A 9,036-nucleotide genomic window follows, 5' to 3' on the forward strand; every position below is an offset into this window, starting at 1 on the left:
TGTAGCTCTGGCTGTCCTGGAATTCACTCTGTAGACCAGGCTGGCCTCAAGCTCACAGAGATCCTCCTGCCCCTGCTTGCCAAGTGCTGGTGCCACCACCACTTGGCACCATGATGGACTTTTACCCCTCTGAAACTGGAGCCGGAATCAACTCTTTTCTCCAAGAGATCCTTTTGCTCAAGGTGTTTTTATCACAGTGTCTTAGTTAGGGTCTTATTGCTGTGAACAGACACCATGACCAGTGTAAGTTTTATAAAGGACAACATTGAATTGGGGCTGGCTTACAGGTTCAGAGGGTCAGTCCATCATCATCAAGGCGGGAACATGGCAGCATCCAGGCAGGCCTGGTGCAGGAGGAGCTGAGTTCTACATCTTCACCTAAAGGAAGCCAGGAACAGACTGAGCATCCTCAGGCAGCTAGGAGGTTGACATACTTCATTCAACAAGGTCACACTTCCTAATAATGCCATTCCCTGGGCCAAGCATATGCAAACCATCACACACAGCAACAGAAAAGTATCTAAGACACTGACCTTGAACTTCTGATCTTCCTCCCTACATCTTCTGAGTGCTGGAATCATAGGTGTGTGCCTGGTGTTTAGCTGTTGTTTTGTATTTTGGGCACTAGCAGGGGGTGGAGGGGTGGGCCTATGTAGCCCAGATGGTCCTGTAACTCACAAGTCCCTGCCTCAGACTCAGGTGTGGTGGTTTTACACCACAGGTTTTAGTTGACTTTTCATTGATGGAAGAAAAAAACACTGACTGTCTTGGTCCGTGAAGAGACTCTGTGACTATGGCTACTCTTATAAAAGAAAGCATTTAATTGGGGCTTGCCTAAAGTTTCAAAGGTTTAGTCCATTATCATCATGGTGAATAGCATGGGGACATACAGCATACAGGCAGTCATGGTGCTGGAGAAGGAGCTGAGTTTTCTACAGAGAACAGGATCGAGAGAGAGAGAGAGAGAGAGAGAGAGAGAGAGAGAGAGAGAGAGAGAGAGAGAGATTGAATAACTTGGCCTGGCTTGGGCTTTTTAGACCTCAAAGCCTACCCTTAGCGACACACTTCCTCCAGCAAAGCCACACCTTCTAATCCTTCCCAAGTAATTCCACTCTCTGGTGACTAAGCATGCAAATGTATGAGTCTGAGGGGGCTGTTCTTATTCAAACCATCACACAGGCAGAAAACAATTAGGGATGGAAAAGGTGTATTTGGCTTCCCTGCCCCCACTACAGTTTCTCCCTGAGGGATGCCACTGAAGCAAGCCAAAGCATCCTCTCAAGCAGAGCAGGAACCTGGACACAGGGACTGAAGCGCAAGCTGTGAGAGAAAGCTGCTCACTGGCTCGCTCCCCAAGCTCACATTCTGTCCCTTCCCTTACACCTCCCAGGACTGCCTGCCCAGGGGTCGCATGTGCATGTGTGAGTACAGGTGCCCATGGACTCCAGGAGAGGGTGTGGGGCGCCCTGAAGCTGGAGCTAACAAGTGTGTGCTCGGAACCAAACTTAGGTCCTCTGCAAGAGCAATACACTCTCAACAGCTAAACCATCTCTCCAACCCCCTAATTTTTTTTTTTTAAAGAAAATACTCCTGTTCTCATTTCCATTCCCCTGATGGCTGAGGTTGAATATATTTAACGTGTTGATCAGCCTTTTGAGGTCCAGCAAAGGCCTGGTTTTATCCACTGTGTATGTTCTAGTTAGGTCATAGACTCTTCTCAGAAGAGGCCAGTGCCAAGGACTGGCAGGCTGAGAAAATGCCATTCAGGATGGTCCCATGCTTTGGTGTTAGAGGGTCTCAGAAGCAGTCACCAGCCAGACTTGACCTTGCTGGGGCCCAACCTGGAATTCTGGAAAAGCAGTCTGGGTGCTTTGACAGAATGTTGGGCCAGGCCTCTTGAGGCTCACATAGGAAATGGCTGGCACCCTATTCCTTGTAGTGGGGGCAGGGCAGCTGTTTCCAGGAAAAGCTGGGTGCTGCTGGAAAGGAAGTCTCAGGGAATCTCACTAGGCTCCCCGGGCAGTCTGACAGTCTAGTTTCAGTTTGTCTTCTGTTACGGTAAGAAAAAAATTGAAGCAAGCCAATGTGATGGTTCCTATATGCCCGGTTCAAAGAGTGGCATTATTAGAAGGTGTGGTCTTGTTGGAGTGGGTGTGTCACTGTGGGCGTGGGCTTTAAGACCCTCATCCTAACTGCCTGGAAGCCAGCATTCTGATAGCAGCCTTCAGATGAAGGCTCAGCTCTGCCTGCACCATGCCTGCCTGGATGCCATCATATTTCTGCCTTGATGATAAGGGACTGAATCTCTGAATCTGTAAGCCGGCCCCAATTAAATGTTGTCCTTATAAGAGTTGCCTTGGTCACGGTATCTGTTCACAGCAGTCAAGCCCTATTTTCTAAACTTTTTTTTTCTTTCTTTTTTTTTTTTTTCGGAGCTGGGGACCGAACCCATGGCCTTGCGCTTGGTAGGCAAGCGCTCTACCACTGAGCTAAATCCCCAACCCCAGTCAAGCCCTATTAAGACACTGATTCATAATTCACTGGCATTTACACAGCTCCAAGGACCGGGAAGTCCAAGAACACAGAGCCACCTCTGCTTGGCATCCATTGAGCCTTCTGGCATCATAACTCAGTAGGGTACCACTGGGTCCATACTCTCTCTCCTCTCACCCGAATCTGCTCCAGCATTACAAAGCCTCTAGCATGGGCTGGCTAGGATGTCATTCAGTTAGCAGGGTGCTTGCCTTCTACAAATGCAAGTCCTGGGGTCAGTCCCCAGCACTATATCAGGTGCTTGGTGACAATAAGGATAATTCCAGCCCTCAGGGGGTAGAAGCAGGAGCATCAGAATAATTTGGTCATGCTTGGCTATGCAGTGTGTTCCAGATCAGCTACATTAAGATCCTGTCCCCAAAATACAAATAAACAAAGCCACTAATATCATCATGGGAGCCTCCCCCCTCATGACCTCATCCGGCCCTGATGACCTCCCCAAGGACTCCCTTCCCAATCACCATTAACATGGGAATTTAGGGATGAAGTTTCCCACATGTGAATTCTGGAGGACAAATCCTCAAACAGTAGCTGTTAGGCATGGCAAGATGGCTTGGTAGGGAAAGGCGCTTGCCACCAAGCCCGACGACCTGAGAGATATCCCTGGGACCGGCATGGTAGGAAGAGAGCACTGACTCCCAAAAGTTGTCTTCAGGCCTGCATACATGCTCACGCGCATGTGCGCGCGCTTGCGCACTCACACACACAACGCACGCACGCACATGATAACTGCTTCCAGTTCACATCAGGGTCTAAATCTGCTCCTGAAGAACCTGAACAGAAGTGCAGAATATTTTGCACCAAGAAAACATACATGCATGTGTCAGCCTGGGCCAGGCAAAGTGACAAGCCAATATTCTGCGTTCTAGGGCCCCAGCAAGCCTTGGTAGTAGGCTTTCACCATGGATAAAGTAGCATCCTGCCCGCCTCTAGATTAATTGTGCCGGGTCCTTGGGCCTACTGGATGGTTGGAAAGAGCGACAAGAAAGACTGTCTCATGGTCACATGACCACCATGCCTGCTCAGTGCCTAGTGCCAGGCATGTTGAGCTGGGCTGGGCCCGTGGAAATGCTTATTAAGCATTTTTTTTTTTTTTGGTTCTTTTTTTTTGGAGCTGGGGACCGAACCCAGGGCCTTGCGCTTCCTAGGCAAGCGCTCTACCACCGAGCTAAATCCCCAACCCCTCTTACTAAGCATTTAACCAGTTAGCAGTTCCCAGGGCCATTCAGACTGACTGCTGGCCCCTCCCACAGCAAGCTGGGTCCTTTCCAAGCTCCTCCCAGAGGTCTAGCCACTGAGACATTTGATGAAAACCTCACGGGGGGGTTCTGGAGGGGTCAATTCTGCTCAGGAAGCCTCTCTGTCTCCTTTCTTTACTTCCTGTCTTTTCTCTCGGGTATTTTGGCTTCCTCTTCTCTGCTTCTACTTTCTGTCTCATGAACTAATCCCTCGGGGCCCTGCTCCGAAAAACAGAAGGCCCTTCCTTTAATGAAATTCGATTTTCTGTTATTAATAGGAGACACTACATTGTCATTTTTTCCCTCTGTTATGAGATAGCACCAAACCTTGGTGAGGTAAACAAGTCAGGCTCTGGCTCAAGAGAAGGCTCAGACCTGAAACCTCCTATACAATCACGCAGACCTTCAGAAATCTCCTGGGCCTGGAACCTGGGTTAGTCTCCACCACCCTGACACTCACCCTGTGGTTGCTCCAAGCTTCTCTGCCCACAGAAAGCAACATTTTTTTTTCTCCCTCTCTGAGCAAATGGTCCTACATATTTCTCTTTGACTACAGAGAATGTTGCCTTATCAGAATGTCCCAGGGAGTGGCCGAAGAAATGTTAGGGAAGAAGTGTCTTAGGGTTTCACTGCTGTGAAGAGATACCATGACCAAGGCAACTCTTAAAACGACAACATTTCATTGGGGCTGGCTTACAGGTTCTGAGTTCAGTCCATTATCATCAAGGTGGGAACATGGCAGTGTTGGGAGCGATGCCCTTGAAGCCCTCCATTATTGTTATTATTATGGTTAGAATTAAGTATGACTGGGTTCATGGAAAATCCCCAGCCAGCTGCAGAAGACTAATATAAATCTGGTGGTCAAGAAAAATAATAATATGATAAAGACATCCTGCTGACTAATAGATATGACAAACCTGTGACCCTTCTGACAACCTGTCAACATCAGCCTACTCCCTGACCACACGAATATTGTGTCCTTGGCCTGCGTAAATGTTTCTTACTTCCCCCCTCCCTCTGTTACCCATGTTATGGTATAAATTCAGCCTTGGGGAAAAATAAAGTTGTTGCCTTGATAAGACTCTTGTCTTGGCGTCCTTCTTCTCGTCCCTTGTCTCCCATTCTCTTCCAGGTACCCCCCGAACCTGTTGCTTACATGGTAGCATCCAGGCAGGGATGGTGCAGGAGGAGCTGAGAGTTCTACATCTTCATCTGAAGGCTGCTAGCAGAATACTGACTTCCAGGCAGCTAGGACAGGGTCTTAAATTCATGCCCACAGTGGCACACCTACTCCAACAAGGCCACACCTCCAAATAGTGCCACTCCCTGGGCCAAGCGTATTTAAATCATGATACTCAGTGACCTTGCTATTTAGTGCTTCAGAGGGCCGAGAGCTACCTGCTAAGTAAAGGCAGCAAACATGGAAAGCATTGTTGATTTCCTGTGGTAAATCCAAGCCTCCCTCCAATTCTACGCTTTCACAAAACCAAACCAAACCTAATTGCTTCTAATGTTCCAGCTCTCGTGTTTTCAAACCAACAGTTGGGTTGCTACGTAGGCTGACTTCAAACTCCTGCAATTTTCCTACTATGGCTGCCAGCAAAGACAGGACAATAGATATGCACTGCCACACCAATTTGGCTCAGAATAAAGAAAAGGGGTTTGTTTTTCTTTTTAAAAATGATATGCATATGTATATGTATGTCTGTGTATGGCTTGTGCATGTGAATCCAGTGTCCATGGAAACCAAAAGACAGTGACATGTCTCTTCTAGAGCTGTGAGTGTCCCTAGGCAGCAAGAGCCATATGCTTTCTTTTTTTTTTTTCTTTTTCTTTTTCTTTCTTTTTTTCTTTTTTTTTTTTTTTTTTTTTTTTTTGGAGCTGGGGACCGAACCCAGGGCCTTGCGCTTGCTAGGCAAGCGCTCTACCACTGAGCTAAGTCCCCAACGCCATGTGCTTTCTTGAGCACTGAACTGGCTCACATTAAATACCAGACAGGTAGGCCTTCTATGGTAAATAAGGCCCAATGTGCCTTTGTGCAACCCTTAGGGATAGGGTTCAGAGAGATGAACTCACTGAGCAACCTTTGTCATTGTACAAACATCAAAATGGTGTAACAATGTTACTAGGTTAAAAACTTGCAAGAAACAAATGCACCCTTAACATGAAACACAATTTTTGTTTGTTTGTTTTGTTTTTTGAGAAAGGTTCCCTGTGAGACCTGGCTGGCCTAGAACTTGCCCTATAGACCAGGCTGGCTACAAACTCAAGAGATCCATCTACATCTGCTTCCCAAGTGCTGGGGTTAAAGGTGTGTTCACCGCCGTCCAGCTGAGATGCAAACTATTTTTTAAATTGCATTTACTTAGTATGTATGTGTGCATAGGCTGCCATCACCCAAGTGTGGAGGTCAGGGGGCACCTTGAAGGAAAAGGTTCTCTCTTTCCACCATGTGGGTTCTCGAGATCAAGTTCAGGTGGTCATGCTTGGCTGGAGGCATGCACCGTTATCCACTGAGCCATCGTGACAGTCATGGGTGTTTATTTTTTTCAGACAGGGCTGGATAAACCACGTGCATCAAATTCATCATGTGGCTGAGCTGGCTGCTTTTGCCTCCCAAGTGCCGAGATGAGATGACAGATGAGTGACCATAGATAGGTAGATAGATAGGTAGATAGATAGATAGATAGATAGATAGATAGATAGATAGATGATAGATAGGTAGACAGATAAACATTTCTATGTATGTATGTATGTATGTATGTATTCACTATGTATACCCATATAAGTATGTATATATACATATGTGTTTCATTATGTATATGCATATATTTATTGTGTATATGCATGTTCATATAAGTGTATGTATACGTATATGTATTTCAGTATGTATATACGTATATATTTATTACATACATGTATGTTCATATATGTATGTGTACATATAAATGTATTTAATCATGTATATATATTTGTTATGCATATGCATCTTTATTTCCTTGTTTGTTTGTTGTTTTTAATTATGTAGCCCAGGCTGCCCAGATAACCCTCTTGGCTCAGCCTCCCAAGTACAGGGATACAAAGTATCATCACCACTGGACCGCCAACCTAATTCAATGTAACCACTGACAGAGCCTTTGGAGAAGTCCAGGCCAGTGGCAGCTTGCATGGAAGTCACACCTAGACTCACAATACCCACTGACACAGAAATGTCCCGCTATGAAGCAAAAGTGTCACTTTTACAAATTTGTCTCTAATGCATGCTGCCCATGTCCATGATTGAGTCTAGGCTGCATGTGTTCCTTATCCCTTCTCCACTGCCAGGAGAATCAGGCCTGGGTCAGAGGGACAACTGAGTCTGAGAACATCCATTCCCCACCTCCACTCCAAGGGCAAGAACCAGGAGGGGTGGTGTGAGTTCTTCGGGCAGAAGGAATTTCTGTTTCTTGGTGGTGACCTGGAGTCCACTAGGGGGCAGTCGGTACTGAGAATTTAGCTTTGGTCTGGGGCTAACAGGGTTGGTCAGGTGGTTGGGATGCTGGCCACAAGTCTGACAACTTGATTACATATTCAGATCCTACCTGGCAGAAGGAGAGAACCAACTCCAGGAAGTGGCACGAGGGGACACACACAGACACACATGCACACACATACACGCACACACATACACAGACACACGCACGCGCACGCACACACATACACTCACAGACACACAGACACACACGCACACACAGACACACGCACACGCACACGCAAAAGCACACACATGAAAACACAGGCACACATACATGCACCTGAAAATGCACACACACACAAACACACACATACACACACACAGACACACAGGCACACACAGACACATTAAAAAGATAAATGTACAAAAGTTTTCACTCAGTACCCTAGAAGATGAAGTGAGATAGAAAGCTCACGGTCTACAGCAATACCACAAAAGGAACATCAGGATTCTCTGCTCCCCTAAACCTTTACACATGTCTTGGTTTATTTGAATACCAGGAAGTTAACTCCTGAGGTCAGCTGTGGAAAGACGGTGGCTCAGTTGGGACAGTCAGCAGGGATGGCGGAGCGTGAGGATGAAGCAAGTATCTGGGCTGCTCTCCTGGATGCTGAGCAGGGGCCTATGGCTCTCCGGCTTTTCTGAGCAGGGAGCTGCCCAGCAGACCGGGATCAGGGAAGAGAAAATGCTAGAACTATCCGAGACCCAGAAAAGCCCAGTACTTTTAGAGGAACTGGAAGTGGTCACAGAGAGTTGTGTGGAAGTTCAAGAAAAAACTGAAGATGACTATTTTGCTTATTATCACGTTTCGCACCAACAGCTCCTCACTGTTCTTTGGCAACTCTTACTGGACTGTGCTTAAGAGCAAAGCACCAGCGGTGTCTGCCATTCAAACACAAACTGGAAATCTACATTTCTGAAGGAACTCGGAAGGTGACAACGAGCAGATAAATGACAATGAGCGAGTGGCAGCTGCAAAGGAGATTGTGGAACAGCGCATTCTCAAGCTGGACTGACCCCTTCCGAAGAGCCAGTGGCCTAGAAGTGTTTGATCTGCTTGTTTAAATCTTTCATAAAATGTAGAGGACACATGTCAACTGTATAAGTGATTTGTACCTCAGAGGGGTTTTTTGTTTGTTTTTTTGTTTTTTCAAGACAAAATTTTTCTGTGTAGCCCTGGCTGTCCTGGAACTTGTTCTGTTGACCAGGCTGGCCTTGAACTCAGAGATCCACCAAATGCTGGGATTAAGGGGGGTTTGGGGATGTAGCTCAGTGGTAGAGCGTTTGCCTAGCAAGTGCAAGGCCCTGGGTTCAGTCCCCAGCTCCGGAAAAAAGAAAAAAGAAAAAAGAAAGAAAGGAAGGAAGGAAGGAAGGAAGGAAGGAAGGAAGGAAGGAAGGAAGGAAGAGGGCTGGAGAGATGGCTCAGCGGTTAAGAGCACTGACTGCTCTTCCAGAGGTCCTGAGTTCAATTCCCAGCAACCACATGGTGGCTCACAACCATCTGTAATGGGATCTGATGCCCTCTTCTGGTGTATCTGAAGACAGCTACAGTGTACTTACATATAATAAATGAATAAATCTTTAAAAAAAAGAAAAAGAAAGAAAGAAAGGACGTCAGAATGGAAGAATAAGAGACTTGAGGCAAAGCAGAGATGAATAGGAAGGGCATTTTAAACTCATATTCAATTTTTTGTACCTGAAAAAAAAAATGTCTAACTAGTATGAGAAGCG

The 9,036-nt window shown here is 46.5% G+C and overlaps 1 pseudogene; it reads left to right on the forward strand.

Moving 5' to 3' along the window:
* Positions 1 to 7,882: 7,882 nt before the first annotated feature.
* Ciao2a-ps1 (cytosolic iron-sulfur assembly component 2A, pseudogene 1) lies at positions 7,883 to 8,321 on the forward strand (annotated as a pseudogene).
* Positions 8,322 to 9,036: the final 715 nt, after the last annotated feature.

Source organism: Rattus norvegicus, chromosome 20 (genome assembly GCF_036323735.1).
Source record: "Rattus norvegicus strain BN/NHsdMcwi chromosome 20, GRCr8, whole genome shotgun sequence".
Classification (NCBI taxonomy): Eukaryota; Metazoa; Chordata; class Mammalia; order Rodentia; family Muridae; genus Rattus; species Rattus norvegicus.